We start from the raw sequence: 18019 nt of genomic DNA, 5'->3' as shown, positions 1-18019 counted from the left end.
TTTAGTTTTACAATTGCCTTGGGAGGGAGCCCACTGTTAAAGATAAAAGAGCTGTTAAGAATAAGAAAGGGATGGGGGTGGGAGGAAGAAGAGGACCATGGTGGAGTTCTAGACTTAGATCAGGAAGACTTGGACTCCTATCTCTTCTGTGACCCTTATTAGATGTTATGATCACAGGCAAGTCACAAGCTCTCTGACCCTCCATTTTCTTATCTGTAGAATGGGGACAATATTACCTTTGCACCAAGTATGTTTTTAACTAATAAATATTAATAGTAAAATGAACAGCAATATAGTACAAAATGTAGATGAATATATGTAGAGCTGGAAGGGACCTTGGAGGTCATTAAACCCAACACTTATTTTAGGGATAAGGTTGTTGTGAAGCCCAAAGGAGAGAATGGATAGAAAGCACTTAGCAAACTTTTAAAAGCACTTTGTAAACATCAGGGATGATTAAATATGGAAAATGTAGAGTATTTGGAAGACCTTAGCTACTGAGATGAAGAAAGTGACAGGATCACAGACTCAGAAGTGTCAGGGATTTCCAAGGCCATCAAGTCCAATCCCCTTCCTTCTTATAGTAAAGAAACAAAGTCACTTAACAAAGGTTTAGTGACTGGTTCAATGGATGATGTGGCTTTATCTGCCATTTGAATAACTTTATCCAGAGAGAACTAAGGGAAAACCAGGTACACAAAGTGAACTTCTGACCCCCTTTTTTATGCTTTTATTTTTGTGTAGGAACCAATTTTTTTCCAAGAGGATTCCACCTCTAAAATAATGATGATGATCATTAATGGGAAAATATGATGATATCAAATCCATACATTTGCTTTAAACACAACAAACATTAAGTAGTGCATCTAAAATGATTGCTTTCAGACTTTTTTAATAGAAGGACATTTTTAAAAGCAAAATAAAAGCAAAAAAAAATTTTAAGCAAAATTAAACAGAAAAACTATGGCAAAATGTAGCAGTTCCCAAAGAGTGGTTTAGGACAGACCCTTTCAGGATACCATAAGGCCAAAATTATTTTTATAATATTACTAAAACATTTTAACTTCTAACATGGTTCAGTTGTTTTCCAGGCCTTCCCAACTCTTCTTGTATTCTAATCATTTCTTATGTTTTGCTTTCTTTTCTACCCCAAAATTATTGTTGCTCAGTAATTTTCAGTTTTGTCTGATTCTTCCAAACTTAATTTGGGATTTTCTTGCCAAAGATACTTCCTTCTCCGCTTCATTTTTTAGATGAGGAAACTGAGGCAAACACAGTTAAGTGATTTGCCCAGAGCCACAGAGCTAGTAAGTGTGAGGCCAGAATTGAACTCAGAAAGATGAGTCTTCCTAACTCCAGGCCCAGTGCTCTATCCTCTGAGCCACCTAGCTGCCCCATATGGTATGCATCAATAAATATAACACAAATAAACAAAAGCTATTTGGAAGGTTCTTTATAATTATTGATAGTATAAAGCAGTGATTTCCAAAGTGGGTGCCACCGCCCTCTGGTGGGTTGCTGCAGTGATCCAGGGGGGCAGTGATGGCCACATTTTTTTTTGTATTCTATTCTATTCTGAGTTCAATAAATAGTTTCATAATTTCCAGGGAGCGTTAAATGATATTTTTTTTGGAAAGGGGGCGGTAGGCCAAAAAAGTTTGGGAACCACTGGTATAAAAGTATTTCAAGATGAGAAAACCTGAAGAACCACTGCTATAGTGGATGTAAGAAACAGAAAAAACTGGTTTTACTCCTGCCTCAGACATTGACAGCTGCATGTCCTTGGGCAAAAGACTTAACTTCTCTGCCACAGTCTCCTCATCTGTAGGGAAGGGGAAGGAAAAAGAATGTATTAAGCACCTACTATGTACCATGTACTCTGCCTTATCTTGTTTGAACTTCATCTATAAAATAAAAGTGTTGGGCTTAATTACCTCCAAGATCCATTCCAGCTCTAAATATCTTCATCTACATTTTGTACTATATTTCTGTTCATTCTACCACTAATATCTATTAGTTAAAGAACATAGCTAATGCAAGAAGCCACTGGCAAAGCATAATTATTTTCCATGAATTTGTAATTGTCAATTGCACCAGGATTTATATTTTCAAAAAAGTAATTTTTTGCATATTTTCTTGTATCTAAAGATAAGCATATTGCCATTATGTAACACATAATACATGAACAGCACATTTTAAACACATTTCGTAGGAGCTAAATAAAGCTCGAAATAATAAACCTTGGTGTGCATGTGAATTCATTCAAGGCTTACTCTCCAGCATCCCCCCTAGCCATGGCCCACAAGTTAGAACCAATGATTTAATGCAGGAAAAGTAGCTTCTTCACAGAGATTAGCTTTTGTACCTTAGGCAACTTGGTTTCCACTACAAACAAAATGTCAGAGCTCCAGCTAAATAAATGAACTAGCTGCCTTTTGAGTCACAGGCTGGTACTTGAGAATACTCTTGAACTCTGGCTTGTTATATCTTTCCTTCCAATGGAAATCTGGAGTCGGTGTCAATGAGATGATAGGGTTATGGTGTTAACAATGAGGTAATAATTTGATCACGTCATTTTTTCTTAAAGGAAAAATGCAAAAAATTAAATGCTAAAAAAAAAATGACAGTTGCCTCTTATAGGTATCAGTCCTATCTACCATAAGAAGTGGTCACTCCCTGGGAAAGTCAGTCACCTAAACTAGCAAAAAACATTAATGAATTTGCCCTCAGAGGATCTGGGTTCAAATTGTGACTGGACTTAGTGTCTATGTAAATGCTCGATCCCAATTTCTTCAACTGTCAAATGAGGCAGCTGGGATGAGATGACTCTGAAGGCCATTGCTAGCTCTAGTTCTTTATTCCTTTTATGATCTTATGACCTATACAAAGTTAAAAAAGAAACTATATAAATGAATCCACATGTCCTTGGGTCCTTTTAAGACAGGCCTTCTTAACCTTTTTTGGGGTCCTAGACCCATTTGACAGTCTAGGGAAACCTATGGCCCCTTTCTCAAAATAATGTTTTTAAATACATAATACAAAATACATGAAGTTGCAAAGGAAACCAATTATATTATAATACAGTTATCCAAAAATGTTTTAAAGTTCTTGGACCTAAGGTTCAAAACCTTTCTCCTGTAAGGTTAGTTTCCCAAATCTTCCTCAAACTAACTTTCTAGGACCTGTCCCAAATGAACTTGGAATGGAGTGAATATTTCCCACTTCCATTAAATTTGTTTCTGCCTCCCCTGAGTCAGATTTGTTAGTGGAAATGCAGGAAGGACAGAGAGTCTGATCCCATTGCAACCAGGCACAAACCCAGTTTGAATTCTGGGGAGAAATGGAAGCTGAACAAAGGAGAAAAGAAAGCTAGGCAGAGGAGAGAATACCCAAAGGCAGAGGAATGTTGCCTCTTCTGTCAGAGATGGTTGTTGTGTTCATTGATTCTGAAGTAAGAACAGAGGAAAATGGAGAGAAAGGGAAAGAGAGAGAAGAAAAATGGCTTGGGGGAAGAATTCCCTTTCCAAGCTTCCTAAATGAAAGGGTTTTCTCTTCAGCTAAAGGTTCTTCCTATCTTGACTGGATTTAACTGGATTTAAATGAGACAAAGTTGTATAAAGTCCTCACACTTGATCTCTCTTTCAGAGTCTTCAAAATCCAGTTGACAAAAGTCAGTATGATGTGATGGCCCAGGATGACTCTGGGATCTTCACCCAACTTCATGGCCATTGGAACAAACTGTTCTCATTCACCCATTATGCCAGAAGTCTTCACTGTCTTGGGGTAAACATTCTCCTAACTCACCAACTGGTTTGAGGCATGCTCATTACTCCCCAACTTGATTTTTAGTCCATTTTTAGCACATGCTACAGCTTCCTGGAGCCATAGGTGAGAGTTGGGTGAACGGTAGATACCAAGAGTGATGAGCAAGCCTGAAAAGGGCTCGGTGAACCTTCACACCAGAGGTGCTAGATCTCTCTGAACCCCCCAATACAGCCTTGGTATGGGTAACTCTACAAAAAAACAACGGGGGAAAAAGTTAACTCTCTTCCACATCTCCCATAGTTTACAGCTACAATATCAGAAAGGAGCTTGTTGGATGAGCCTTTTCCTTCAGGAAACCCTATCTTGTGGAGGCACGTATACATATATCTGCTCTCAATTTAATTTCCCCTTCTTCAGATGGGACTCCCCAGACTTCAGGCACATCGATCAACTAGATAGCTAGGGACAAAAGGATGGTGGAGGACTCTGAGCGAGAAGCTCAACTTTATTAAGGATTCCCCAGGCAAGATAATGCAGTAATAACATTTCAAATCCAGGGTCCTCAATGTGAAATTACCTGTCATATCCCAGAGTTGCTGAGGGCTCGTATTAACATGTATAACCAATAGCAAAGAAATGGAATTTTGAAGACACCTTAGTTTATGCTACCAGTATTTGCCACTTCCCTTTTGAACCCCACCCCACCCCCATGTCTAATTGACCATTTCCTTATTTAACAAATTAAATTTAGTCAGGAATTAGAGGTAATATAAACAGTGGAAAGTAGTTCATATTCTGAACTTGTTTGTGTTGATCATCATCTTTTCCTATGTGTGTGTGTATACACTAAACATATATCATTGAGATTAATAATAATAAATAGGTAGCATTTGTATGATGCTTTATGACTTTTTACAATTATCCTCATTTTCTCCTCACAACAACCTGGGAAGTAGTTGCCATTATTATGCCCATTTCAGAGATGAGGAAATGGAGGCAAAAAGAGGTAGACTGCCCCAGGACCACACAAAAAGCAGATTTGAACTCAGATTTTCCTGACTCTAGACCTAGTACTCTATCCACTATTCCATCTAACTACTGTTTCATTTTTTTTTTTAACCTTTACCTTCTGTATCACTTCCAAGGCAGAAGAGCAATGAGGGCTAGGCAATTGGGGTTAAGTGATTTGCCCCAGGGTCACAAAGCAAGTTAATAATAGAAGCCAGATTTGAACTCCAAACTTCTCACTTCCACATCTAGCTACTTTAAAAAAAAAAAAAGTTTTCCTATTAGACAAAGCATTTGTCTTGTTTCTCCTCCTAACATCAATTATACCAAATCTAATGGCCAACAACAACAAAGACAACTTTGTTCATGATCTGCTGAGGACTGGTATTAATCAAGATACTAAACAGGGACATACATGTGGGAAATTTTTTCAGAATCAAGATATCCTATATAAGGTTATACTGGGAGAGAGAGTTCCCATTTATAGCAGGAAGTTCAAATCATTCTAGTTCTCATATGGCATAATATTGACTGCATCAAGGGTAGAATACCTCCAAAGTTATTTTGTGTTATGTAATACATAAGTGGAAAATTTGTACCCTTTGAACTACATTTCTCAGAATTTCTTTCATCTCCCAACATCCCTTTCTCTGCACCCCCCATATTTGCATCTTCATGGTATTGTTTATAAGTTTATAAGTTATAAGTTCTGTGACTCTGCCTCTCTCTCTCTTTTTCTCGTGACTGCAGCTTAGTTAGCTAGCTTTTTTTTACTTTAGTTATTATTAATAAACTTTATAAAATATAATATTTAGCTATTGTATATTAATTTGAATCTTTACAGCAGTAACACCTTTTACTATTGAGATAATCTCATCACCCTGTAGGGTCTCATCCACAGATTTTAGACCTCCACTTAAAGACAAAGCTCAGCCCAGAAATCTCATTTTTCTCCCCTGGCAGCACTTCTCTGGGGCTTCTCTGATTGACATCCACCATGTTTGCTGCATTTGATACCATTCGCTAACTCCTTCCCACCTGCCACTTTTCTGCTTCTTTTTTTGCATTGTCTTCCCCCATTAGAGTGTAAGCTCCTTCTGGACCAAGCTTTTCTTTCCTTTCTTTCATACTGGTATCCCTACTGTGGTTACACAGTGCCTAAAACATATTATATGCTTTATAAATGTTTACTGGCTTTTGACTTGGTGCCTTCATGAAATCCAAAGCAATATGTGAAAGACAGCTATCAAAGCATCCACATTGAAGGAAAATGTAAATGAAAAATATCTATCACCTGCACATACCACACAGAGAGAGATATGATCAATCTGATTTAAGCTTATCAATCAGAGCTTTTTTTTTTTGCCAGATGAGATGCTGAAGCGGTTTACCATTTCCTTCTCAAGCTCATTTTACAGATGATCTGTGTGACCCTGAATAACTCATTTAATCCTGTTTGCCTCGGTTTCCTTATCTGTAAAATGAGCCCGAAGAAGGGAATGGCAAAACCACTCCAGAATCTTTGCCAAGAAAACCCCAAATGGGATCAGGAAGAGTTGGAAATGAATGAAGAAATGACTGGACAGCAAAAATAATGTAAAAGGGAAGAGATAATCATTATATAATCTCTTTAAATAGCAAATTGATACCCTAAAATCATAATTGCATAAAGAATTTTAGCATATAATTATAATGTGCAAAAAATATCAGCTCTTCATTCTTACACATGCTACTGATTGCTACTGGAGGAGGATACAATAAACCACAACCATGCTGCCTGTATATACAACAAATTTAGGCTATCTAATCTCATCTAAGCCCTTAAAGCTGCATGGCAATCCTTTTATTACTCCCTGATTGATTCTACTGTACTCCCACAGTGGATGTTTCAAACCTCTTCTCTCCTCAGTACCTCCTCATTTCTCTCTTTCAGCAGAATACTTTTTCTACTGTCTTACTAGGCCATCTGTTTTGAACTCTCTCTTTTCCCAGTCTGTTCCTTTTTATTGGGAGTTAACCTTTTCTGCATCATTGACAGTCTAAGGGAACCAACAGAAGTCTACTCAGAAGAATGTTTTTAAGTGCATAAAATAAAATGCAGGTTTACAAAGGAAATGAATTATACTGAAATACAGTTATCAGAATATTTTTATTAAGAATAGAGGATTAAGAATCCTTGCTTATATAATCTCATATTTTCTCCTCCTTTTTTCCAATCTAAGAGGAAAGAACAGCTTTGTCTTGCCAAGGCAAACATGAAAGGATACGTTGGTAAATATTTTACAACTGCCTCTATAAAAATATCTTCCAAGATGCAGTTTAATACATATTAGTAAAATTTTTTCTATCACTTTAAGTCTAGACCAACAACAGTTCAATAAATCAACCCCTTATTTGTAGCACTTGCAGTTTCTGAGGTGCTCCAGTTCAAGGAGGCCCCAGCATACCCTCCAAGGTACCCCAAACCCCATCCCCTTTGGTCTCCTCAAGGAGTTTGGCCCTTCAATCAATATCTTTTCTTCTTGCCTTTGATATCTCCTTATCTACTGGATTTTCCTCTGTTGCCAACAATTATTTTCAGACTTCTTCCCCTTTGAGCTCACCTCTTCTTCTTCTTTTTTTAAACCTTACTTTCCATCTAAGAATCAATATTAAGCATTGGTTCCAAAGAAGAAGAGTGGTAAGGGCCAGGCAATGGGAGCCTCAAAGGCTTACCCAGGGCCATAAAGCTAGGAAGTGTCTGAGGCCAAATTTGAACCTGGGCCTTCACATTTCTAGGCCTGGCTTTCTACACTGAGCTACCTAGCTGCCCCAACCCCTCTTCTTAATAAAATCATCACAATCTTGGAACCTCCTCAAGTTATCATTCTATATTTCTCCTCCTTTTTACAACCAAATTCCTTTAAAAAAAAACCAACAACAACTAACTTATTCCACTTCTTCACCTCCTACTCACATTTTTTAACTTTTTCAATATGACTTTAGGCCCCCAAATTCAACTTCAATGTACCAATGATCCCAACTGTAAAATCCAAAATCTCCCAGTTCACATCCTTTCTTGATCCCTCTGCAACTTTTGACCAAAGCTATTTAGCATCTCTTTTTGCTCACACTTTCTCATTCCTTGGACTCATGACACTAATCTCTCCTACCTGCCTAATCTTTTTTAGGCATCCTTTGAGGGATCATCTTTCATTCCTTAATATATGTCTGTGTATACCCAAAGGTTCTACACTGGAAGGTCCTTCCTTTTATCATCAGACCTTCTGTTGGCGATTCCATTAGCCCCCTTGAGTATAATGCTCATCTAAATATCAATGACTCCCAAATCTCTGCATTTATCCCTAAACTCTTGAATTCTACTGTTATATTAGGAAGTCTTTCTGGGGCACGTTAGTCCTCAATGCATTATCCCCTCCTCAGAATGTATTTACTTATCTGTGTACATCTTTTATTCTCCTCCTTCCAAAAGAATTAAGTCTTCCTTGACTTTTCATTTTGTCTTTGTTTTCCTGGTGTGTATCCCATGGTTAGTACTTAATAAATTTGCTTCTGCTGAACTGAATTGATCTAGTTTAAATTAAAATAGTTGTGATTAATATTATTTAAACATAGATTAGACAATCATTTTTTTCAAAATGTTATCTTTTCCAACCAATAATTTTTTGTGCCAAGTACATACATTCAGAATCATTCCATTGCCCTTAGTTCTATGCTCAATTTGGTTTAAAAAATCCATTTCAATATTAATATAACTGAAGTTCTCTAAAGCTTTTTTCCCTACAAGGCTTTGAAGAGTGGACGTCTCTTGAATTGAATTTTCTGCTGGTATTTTCTCTACTTTTTCTCATCCCAAACATTAATAGGCCTAATCCTCACAAAGAGTAGTCTAAAGATGGTGTGTCTAACAGTGAATAAAGGGGCAATAAATAAACAAATAAAAGGTTCCTTTTCTTTGATGACAGTATTTGTGGGGGATGAGGAGAAACTGGAGAAGCAATATTTATGAATGAATTCTATTACTATGGACCTCAAGTCATTTCAAAACAAAAAAGCAAACCCTACAGCTGGAAGAACCACCATTATAGCCCAGAGAAAATAGAACTGAATTTATATATGGATGATCTGGGTCCATCTCTTAACTTTTCTGCTTCTTAACTGTCTAACCTGAGAAAACCTATAACTTCTATAAGATGAAGAATATACCAGAAGTTCTGCACTTTTATTGCATCATGGACCCCTTTGACAGTATGGTGAAACCTATGAATCTATTCTCAGAATGTTTTTAAATTCACAAAATATATAAAATTACAAAGGAAACAAATTTAGCCCAGGAGTAAGAACTCATGGACCTGATGACCTTTAAAACATATTTTGGCTTTAAAACATATTTAATAATCCATCTTCCTTTTTGTTATCTCCCTGAGTCACTACCCAGGACAGTATTTCCTTTTTCTCAATCTTCATCCATCTTGACTTCTATGTAGCCTTTGACAATATTGATCACAGTACCAAATGAAATTCTCAGGCAGCTGTATATATCAAATTTAATTTATTAATTGGCCACTTGAGATTTCTAAACTAACTAGTGGACTCCCTCAATACACTGTATGCATGCCAAAAAAGCCAAAGAATCTGAGGAGGGCAAAAGGAGGGTCCTGAGAAAGAGGAAAAATCAAGAGTAGCTGGGCAATGGCTGGGTCAGAAATGAGGGGCAAAAGACAGTGACCTCCTGGGGCACAAGCCAATTTATATTTCTTGTGATGTTATCACTCAGACCCTCCCCTGGATGTCAATAGTCAGTAGGAAGGTCAACTTAGAGATCCCAACTCCTCCCTCATTACTTCATCACAAGAAAGGGACTATCCTAAGGACACCAACAGACCCTTCCCTGGCTGCTCCACTGCAATCCTAGATGGTGGCTGCCTATTGCACTGATTTCATTACCTAATTAAGTAGCTGCTTGGCCCTATCCCTAAATTTTGTTATTTTTTACAAAGATTTTTAATGAAAATGGAGGATTTGATCCAGTTGCATAGTTCAGGTGTAGAAACTCTTTGAGATTTAAAATCAAAAGGTTTCTTCCTTACTCTGAGTGGGAGTCAAAGGGGAAAAATATTTTATAAAAATGTCACAGTTAAATTTTCTCCTTGATACTCTCTAGCTCTTGATTACACTGATCTCTCCCCTGGCTTTTCTCTCAGTTATCTAATTACTCCTCAGTCCCTTTGTGGGATACTCATCTAGAGGCTATACATGGTAATCCTAGGCATCCCCCAATGCTCTGTCCTGGGTTCTCTTTTATTCTCCCTTCATAATCTTTCAACCGGTGATGTCATAAACTCCTTGGATTCAATTATCTCTATGAAGATGAATCTCAGATCTATTTATCTAGTCCTAATCTCTCTCTGCTGACTTTTAGTATCTTGTCTCCAATTACTAACTGAACATCTCAAATTGGATGTCTTGCAGATATCTTTAATTCAACATAACCAAAATTGAACTCCCTATTCCACCACCCCAAACAGTCCCATTTTCCTAATTTTCCTATTACTATTGAGCATACCAACCTCACTTAGACTTGCAAATTAGGTGTCTTTCTGGACTCCTCACTATCTCTCACCCTCCATAGCCAATCAGTTTCCAAGTCTTGTCATTTCTACTTTCACAATATCTTTCATTTATAGATCCTAATCTTTTCTCTGACACCAACACTACCTTGGTTCAAGCATAAACTATTCTAATAGCTTGCTGCTTGTTCTCTCTCCATCAAGTCCCTCCCAATTCCATGGATTTTCCTAAATAGCAAGTCCTTTATTCCATAAACTTCAACAGCTCTTTATTGTTATCTAAGGTCATATGAAGGGCTCTCTTTGGCTTCTAAAGTTATCCATACCTGGCTGCTTTCCACATTTCTAGCCTTTTTATACCCTTCTCTCTCTCTCTCTCTCTCTCTCTCTCTCTCTCTCTCTCTCTCTCTCTCTCTCCCCCTCTCTCCCTCTCTCTCTACCTCTCTCTCTCCCTCCCTCTCTCTCTCCCCCTCTCCCTCTCCCTCTCCTTCTCCCCCTCTCTTTCTGATTCAGGAACTCTGGCTTTCTTGCTATTCCTGGCACTAGACACTCCACCTCCAACCTCTTTGTATTTTCACTGGTTGTCCCTCATGCCTGGAATTCTCTCCCTCCCCACATTCACCCCCTGGCTTCCCTAGCTTCCTTCTAGTTTTGGCTAAAATCTTACCTTCAGCAAAATAGCCTTTCCCAACACTGTTTAATAGTCTCTTCCTCTTGAGATTCTCTCTGATTAATCTCTCTATTTAAGGGTTAGAGTTTGTAGTTCTTTGTATGTTTTCTTCCACATTAGATTTCAAACTCCTTTACATCAAGGACTTCTTTAGCCTTTCTTTGTATATCTCAGGTAGAGATCTGATACACAAAAACATCTTAATAAATGGTTTTTGACTTGACTTGTTGACTAGCAGTGTGAGGTCCTATTGAAGGTCTCTTTTAAGGATATGATAAGTCCATATTCCATTGGACTCTGAACTGGAAGAGCTCCTCTAGATCATATATATACAATAATATAATCCCCTCATTTTTCCAATGAGAGCGCTGAAGCCTACAAAGTTCCACTAGATTTGCCCAAGGTCAAAAAGAGTCAAGTTCAAACCCAAGTACTACTCCAAATATGCAGTTCTCAGCATGTTCATTAGAGAACATTAAATAAGCAGAGAAACTAAGATATAAAAATGGGGCCAAAAATGAGGACCTAGGTGATACTTTTAATGGAGATTAGTGAAAATACAATGCAAATGAACATGACTTGATTTCTGTCCACATACATTATCCCAGTAAAATAAAAAGCAATTAAAATCTAGAAAAAAGATTGATTTTCATTCATTGCCCCAGATAGCAAATATAAAAAAGGGAAAATTTAAAAACCAAAAGATAACCCCAAATTTAAGGATAGGGCTGTTAAAGAGATCTGTTCTGTAGGAGGAGTAGGTGGGTAAGAGGAGAAAAAAATCACTTTGAAAGAAGAAAAAAATAGGCAGCAAAGAATATCAAATAGCATAGAGAATTTCAACACAAAGAACATAAAAGCTTCCTAAGGAGAATACTATAGAGAGAGAAGTTTGCATGGTTGCCTTATAAATACCAAGGGGATATCTGTAACATATGCAAATTCTGTACTGAAAGCCTGAACAATTAGACTCTGTTTTCACTAAGGAAATGAAAAGGTAAACCTAAAGCAATCTGATGGACATTTATATAGTATAGAAATGGTTATCTCAGCCTTGAACATTAGGTAAAAGTTTCTCTTAACTCATACTTAGAACAGGAGGTAAAATACCATATTGTTCCTAATATACTTCCTACAGTTTTCCCAATCAAACATCTAGAAAACCAAATGGGACCAACCTTTAATATAATCAGTGTGATTTTTGAGCAAAACTATGAAGACAGTCCTGGTGTAACAGAATGAGCAATAATAATATAATACTTACTTTACAGGGTTGTTCTGAACGTCAAATGTAATGAAGACTTAAGGTGCTATATGTATTTCATCTCTGATTATTTTATATATCTAAATAGCTTTTGTTTTTAAAGGGAACTCATAATGGATTCCTAATAGGTACTGGATAAATATGAATGCATGAATGAATGAAAAAAATTTATTATACATGAACTATGTGCCAAGCACTGTGCTAAAGGCTGGAAATACAAATACAAAAAAAAAAAAAAAAGAAAGAAAGAAAGAAAGAAAAAGGCTTACCTCCAAAAATTTACATTCTCTTGAGAGAATTCTCTCAATGGAATGGGAGAGATATGGAATGAAATGGAAGAAAGGGAGAGATATGAGAGATATGGGGAAGGTGAGTTATTCATTCAACTGATACACTCTTTCCTTAAGCAATTCGACTTGATAACTGTGCCCTGAGTGAGAAGTGGTCAAGGCAGTCTAGGTGAAAGGCTGGATAAGATATGAAGAAGAAGAATATTTTGTAGTTAGAGTGGGAGAGTATTCTATTCACTCAGCCACCCATCATGAAGGCTGGGTGTCAAAATGGGACTTCCAAATATTCTGAATATGATTAGAATAACTCAAGGAAAATAAAATGTCTTTAAGCGAATTGTCCTTATTTTCTTGACAACATTTTGACAATAACAGCATCATAGGAATGGTTATTTTGATTTCAAAGAAAATAAAAGTTGAAGAATAACAACATTAATGAACATAAAGGATGGTATCGAAACACCGTGCATATCCACTAAAAATAATAATATCTTACCTTTATATGATGCTTTACAAAAAGGCAGATCACTCAGAGCCAACAAGATCTAGTTTCAAGTCCCACCTCTGATGTGTGTTGGCCATGGGTCCACTAGAAAGTCCTTTTACTTCTTGGTGCTCTAGGCCATTGGTATCAAAGTTATATAGAAACCAGACTACTAACCTTTACATAAGGATCCCTGATGTTTTAAATTGTAATTAATTAGTTTTAAATTGTAATATTATCTATTTTTTTGTTTTTATTTGTTTTGTTAAATATTTTCCAATTACATTTTCATTTGGTTTGGGACTCATTTGAGAATGTTGTGGGCCACATGGCACTGCTCTAAGCACTTTCAAAAATAGTTAAGTGCTGACCTAAGTGGCAGGGGGGGTTTCCTCACTAGAGAGTTCCCTAGATCAATGAACTCACAGGTCTGGGAGTCTCTCCGTTTTACCAATATGTCATATTCCTTGGATGTACAAAGTCTATTATGACATAAATCAGACTTTCTTCACTTTATAATTGTGATAAAAGTAGCACATTAAGGTTTCAAAAGGTTTCACATATGAGGAAAATTAATATTATACTGTATCATTTGATTTTTAATATCAATCTATAATACTGCATTTTCTGTTCAAATCCCCCATCTCTTAGCCTTGATCAAAAGACACTTTTCCCATTCTAACTAAGAGGGACCCTTACTTTTGTTTATAAAAGGTGGGGCAGGGGAGACCCCTTCCCCAGGGACATGTCCCTTTGTCCTTTCTATTCCCCTTATAAAGATTTGGGGTGTGACTTGTTCTAAAATAAGCTTGAGATGGCTTATATTTTTCTGGCCATGTTTGTTACAGGCAAGCATGTATGTTGCTACAGGCAACCATAAACCAGCTAAAATCCCATTCTTTAAATGCTAGATTGGGGCCAGCCAGCCACGTTTGAAAGTAATTTTCACTAAGTATAGTGATAAACTAATGGAAAGAGGCTGGGGACCCTTGGCCCACCTCTTCCTTAAAGTATCTACCAATTGGGATTGCTAGAGGAGCTCCAAATGATGTTCCGTCAGGTCAATCAGAAGGAAGACACACCGAGGTATAAAAAGATGCTATTTGTCTTTGCAAATGGAGGAACACCATTGATGTGTCCTTTATTTATCACATGCCCCATTAGTAAAAACCTAGCTCAAAGATTTGCCCCAGCCTGCCCTTTGTCAAAGTCCAGCCCTTAACAGATATTAATTCATCTGACCCTCAGAGCAACTCTGGGATTAGGTGATATAATTATTTCTCTTTGATAAACAAAGAAGCTAAAGGCTGAGATAGATTGGGTGATTTCCAAAAGGTCACAGAACTATGACACTGTGGACCAATGACATCGTGACTTACCTATGAATTGGATTTAAGTGAGGCAGAGTTGCTTAGACCTCAGCTTCACTCTCTCTTCCTGAATCATCAAAGTCCAGTGGCAAGACAAAAATTAGGATGACTGGTAATAGGCTGGGATGCAGTGGAAGACTTTGGCATCTTCAATGCCTGCCCAAGTTCTAAGAATTCCATAGTGGTAGCTTCAGCCACCTTCCTGGCCATTGGAACAAACTGTTCTTATCTGCCCTTTCTGCAGAGGGAAGTCTTCTCATGCTGGACAGAGACATCCCCCTAATTCACTCAAGGATTTGAAGCCTGTTGGTTACCCTTGACCTAGTTTAACCAGTCTGCCTAAATAGCTTGGTAAGGTTTGGCCACTGTTTCTTAGAGCCACAGGTGAAAGCTGGTTGAAGGTGGACATTAAAGACAGATGAACATTCCTGAAAAGGATTCAGCAAGCTCTTAGAGCAAAGGTACAAGTTTTACCTGAGCATTGAGTTGCTCTATCTACTGAGCATGTTTTTGAGGTTTGTCAAATAACTTTTCATATAAATGAATAGAACAAAATGTCGCTCTTTAATTTCTCTTTTGGATGAATTCATATTTTTTATGTAAGTTTGCTTAAATCAAGGTTCACCTGTAAAAGTAACATTTAATGTTTCCTTTCTTTAAACAGCTTTTTAGGGGATATAGTCTGTCATTTCTGCACCCAGCTTGATAAAATCTTAAACAGAAGTAAATGCCAGTCATTTGGAATCCTAACTTCTCTATTTGTAAGTTTTTCTAAAGTTTCTATTTTTCCTTTTAGAACACTGCATAAGAGAGCTAAAAGGTCCTCCAGTTCACCTTTATGTACCCAGGAAGAAACTTACCTAAATCATCTTAGAAAGATGGGTTTTCATCCCATTCTTAAATATTCCCAGAAGAGGAAAAAGCCACTACATTTTTAAATGACTAACATAAATTGTACCTCCTACCATTTGGGTGACTGTATCCCTTATTCTGTCTTTAGATCAATCAGGAAATCAGTCTATTATGTGCCAGACACGGTATTAAGTATTGGGGATCCAAACAAAGGAAAAAGACTGAGCTCCAATGGGAAAGATAATATGCAAACAACTATGTACAAACACACTCTAGACAGACTAAATTGGAAATGATCTCCAAGGGAAGATATTGGCCTCAAGGAGGAATGGGACAGGCTTCTTGCAGAAGGTAGGGCTTTATGTGAAACTGGAAAGGATATGGGAGGCAGAACCGAGGAGGAGGTATATCCCAGGTATGGGGTTCAGCCAGTGAAAACAGATAGGAGGTAGAAAGTCTTAGTGAGAAACTACAAGGACACTGGTGTCGCTGGACTGTAGAGTACTCCATTGGTAGAGTATAAGATGTAAGGACATTGGAGAGGTGGCATGGGAAAGGTTCTGAAAGGCTTTTAACACCTTTTATATTTTATATTTGATCATGGAGGTGATTCAGCACCACTGAAGTCTGAGTAGGTGTGAGACACTAGATTTATGATTTCAATGATATAAGGAACTCCCAGGAAGTCCCTGGGTCAGAGATTCTTAACTTTTTGGGAGTCATGACCATCTCTGACAGCCTGGTGAAACCTATGGATCTCTCCTTAGAATATGGAAAACATTTTTAAATGTCAAAAACAAAACAAAGAATTTTCCTGTCAGCAACAGAACAAAGCACTTCACTGGAAAACCAATTAGCCAATACAATAATTTCCTAAAGGTGAACATAAGGGCACATAATATCTGCAATTATGAGAACTGGTAGATGACACATTGTCCACATACTATTTGACATAGATATAAATACATATTTGTGTGTGTATGTGTATGTATGCATATACACACATTTTTAATATATTATACAAATACATGTGAAGGAGGCAGCAAGATGGTTCACTGGATAGAGAGCTAGGCCTGGAGTTAAGAAGACCTGAGTTAAAATCTGGCCTCAAATACATTCTGGTTGTACAGCCCTGGGCAAGACATTTAACTTCTGTTTGCCTTAACCCACTGGAGAAGTAACTGGCAAACCACTCCAGAATCTTTGCCAAGAAAATCAAAGAGTTTGACACAGTTGAAGGAATGAACAATAAACACACACACACACACACACACACACACACACACATACACACTCTATAGAACAAGAAGGAACATTGTAAATTAGGAACTGTGTCAGTTGTAAAATTCCATGATGATACATAGGTGTGATTCCAAGACTGAAATGTTCTCATATCTGAAAAAAATCACCCATAAGCTTTATCAATCAATGCTTCCATCAATATATTACATGGGAAATTATATTTAATCACATGCAGATTACATTATAAATTTATATTGTTAGGACTTTCAGCCTAGTTATATTGTTAGAAATTGGTCTAATACAGTGGAAAGAGTACTAACTCTGGAGTCATTGGACCTCAGTTCAAATTCTGCCACTGAAGCTTGTTACCTGTGTGATGTTCCTTTAGAATCCATTTCCTCACCTGTGAAATGAAGGGGTTGGACTAGAGGGTTTCTGAAGCCCAACAACCACTCAAAAACTAGAATCTCTGATTCTATACATGGTCCTATACAGAAAGCTACCTTTGAGAAGTAATCTACCATACCTATTTCAGGAAGATCCAATTCAGTAAATATTTACTCACATACATTGGTGATCCAAAGATTTTTAAATGACAAAATCCTTTCCTTTAAGGAAATTCTATCCTATGGGGACTGAGGATAATGGAAAAAAGGTTATAGTAAACAAGTGTATAATACAAAATAGAGAGTAATGCATTGAATGGACAAATCCTGACACAGCATTTTAGGAAAATTTAAAGAAGGAGAGTTCATTTTCATCTTGGCCTTGACCCCCTGTCAATGCTACTATAAAATCAGAGTATATGAAAAGATAGTATAAATGATTATGTACTAGTTGGTAAACATTTAGGTAGACTTTAGATTTTGTAGTCTTATCTACAAATCTTAAAATAACACTTCACAGGATCATAGCTTTAGAACTGGAAGGAATAGTAGCAGTCATCTAATCCATCCCCCCTCATAAAAAAACTTGAACAAAGTCATGCAAATAGTAGAGAAGCTAGAACTTGAATCCATGTCTTCTAATTCCAAATCCAGTAAATACTGTTTCCACTGTGCCACAATGCTTCCCAACTAGTAAATTTACTGATTAACCAAGCATGGGCCATAAAGTATTAGGTAGAAGGCCCTGCAGACACAGAGACAAAACTAAAATGTCCCTTAAAGACTAGCTTGGGAAAAGGAAAGTGACACCTCTAGTTCTATGCAAAAAAGATCCAAGATAATCACCAATAGAGTGAGTTATGAGCACTCACTAAAGAACAGAACTAACTTAATTAGAAAAGCATTTCCTTAGTTATGGAGTTCACACCAAGCCGACTCCAGAAAGGATAAATAGGGCTAAATAATGGCCAAAGTTCTTCCCCTAAAGAAAAGTATGACAAGTCTATATCATCATACTGAACCCTTCAACATCTGGGCAAAATCTTGACTTCAAGAATTTAGTGAATGGAGATGTAAAGACTGCAAAATTATGCACCTGTGAACTTTCTGGAGTTCAG

This window comes from Gracilinanus agilis, chromosome 6, assembly GCF_016433145.1.
Source record: "Gracilinanus agilis isolate LMUSP501 chromosome 6, AgileGrace, whole genome shotgun sequence".
Classification (NCBI taxonomy): domain Eukaryota; kingdom Metazoa; phylum Chordata; class Mammalia; order Didelphimorphia; family Didelphidae; genus Gracilinanus; species Gracilinanus agilis.
The sequence above is the reverse complement of the archived record's forward strand: the minus strand, read 5'-3'. Positions refer to the sequence as shown.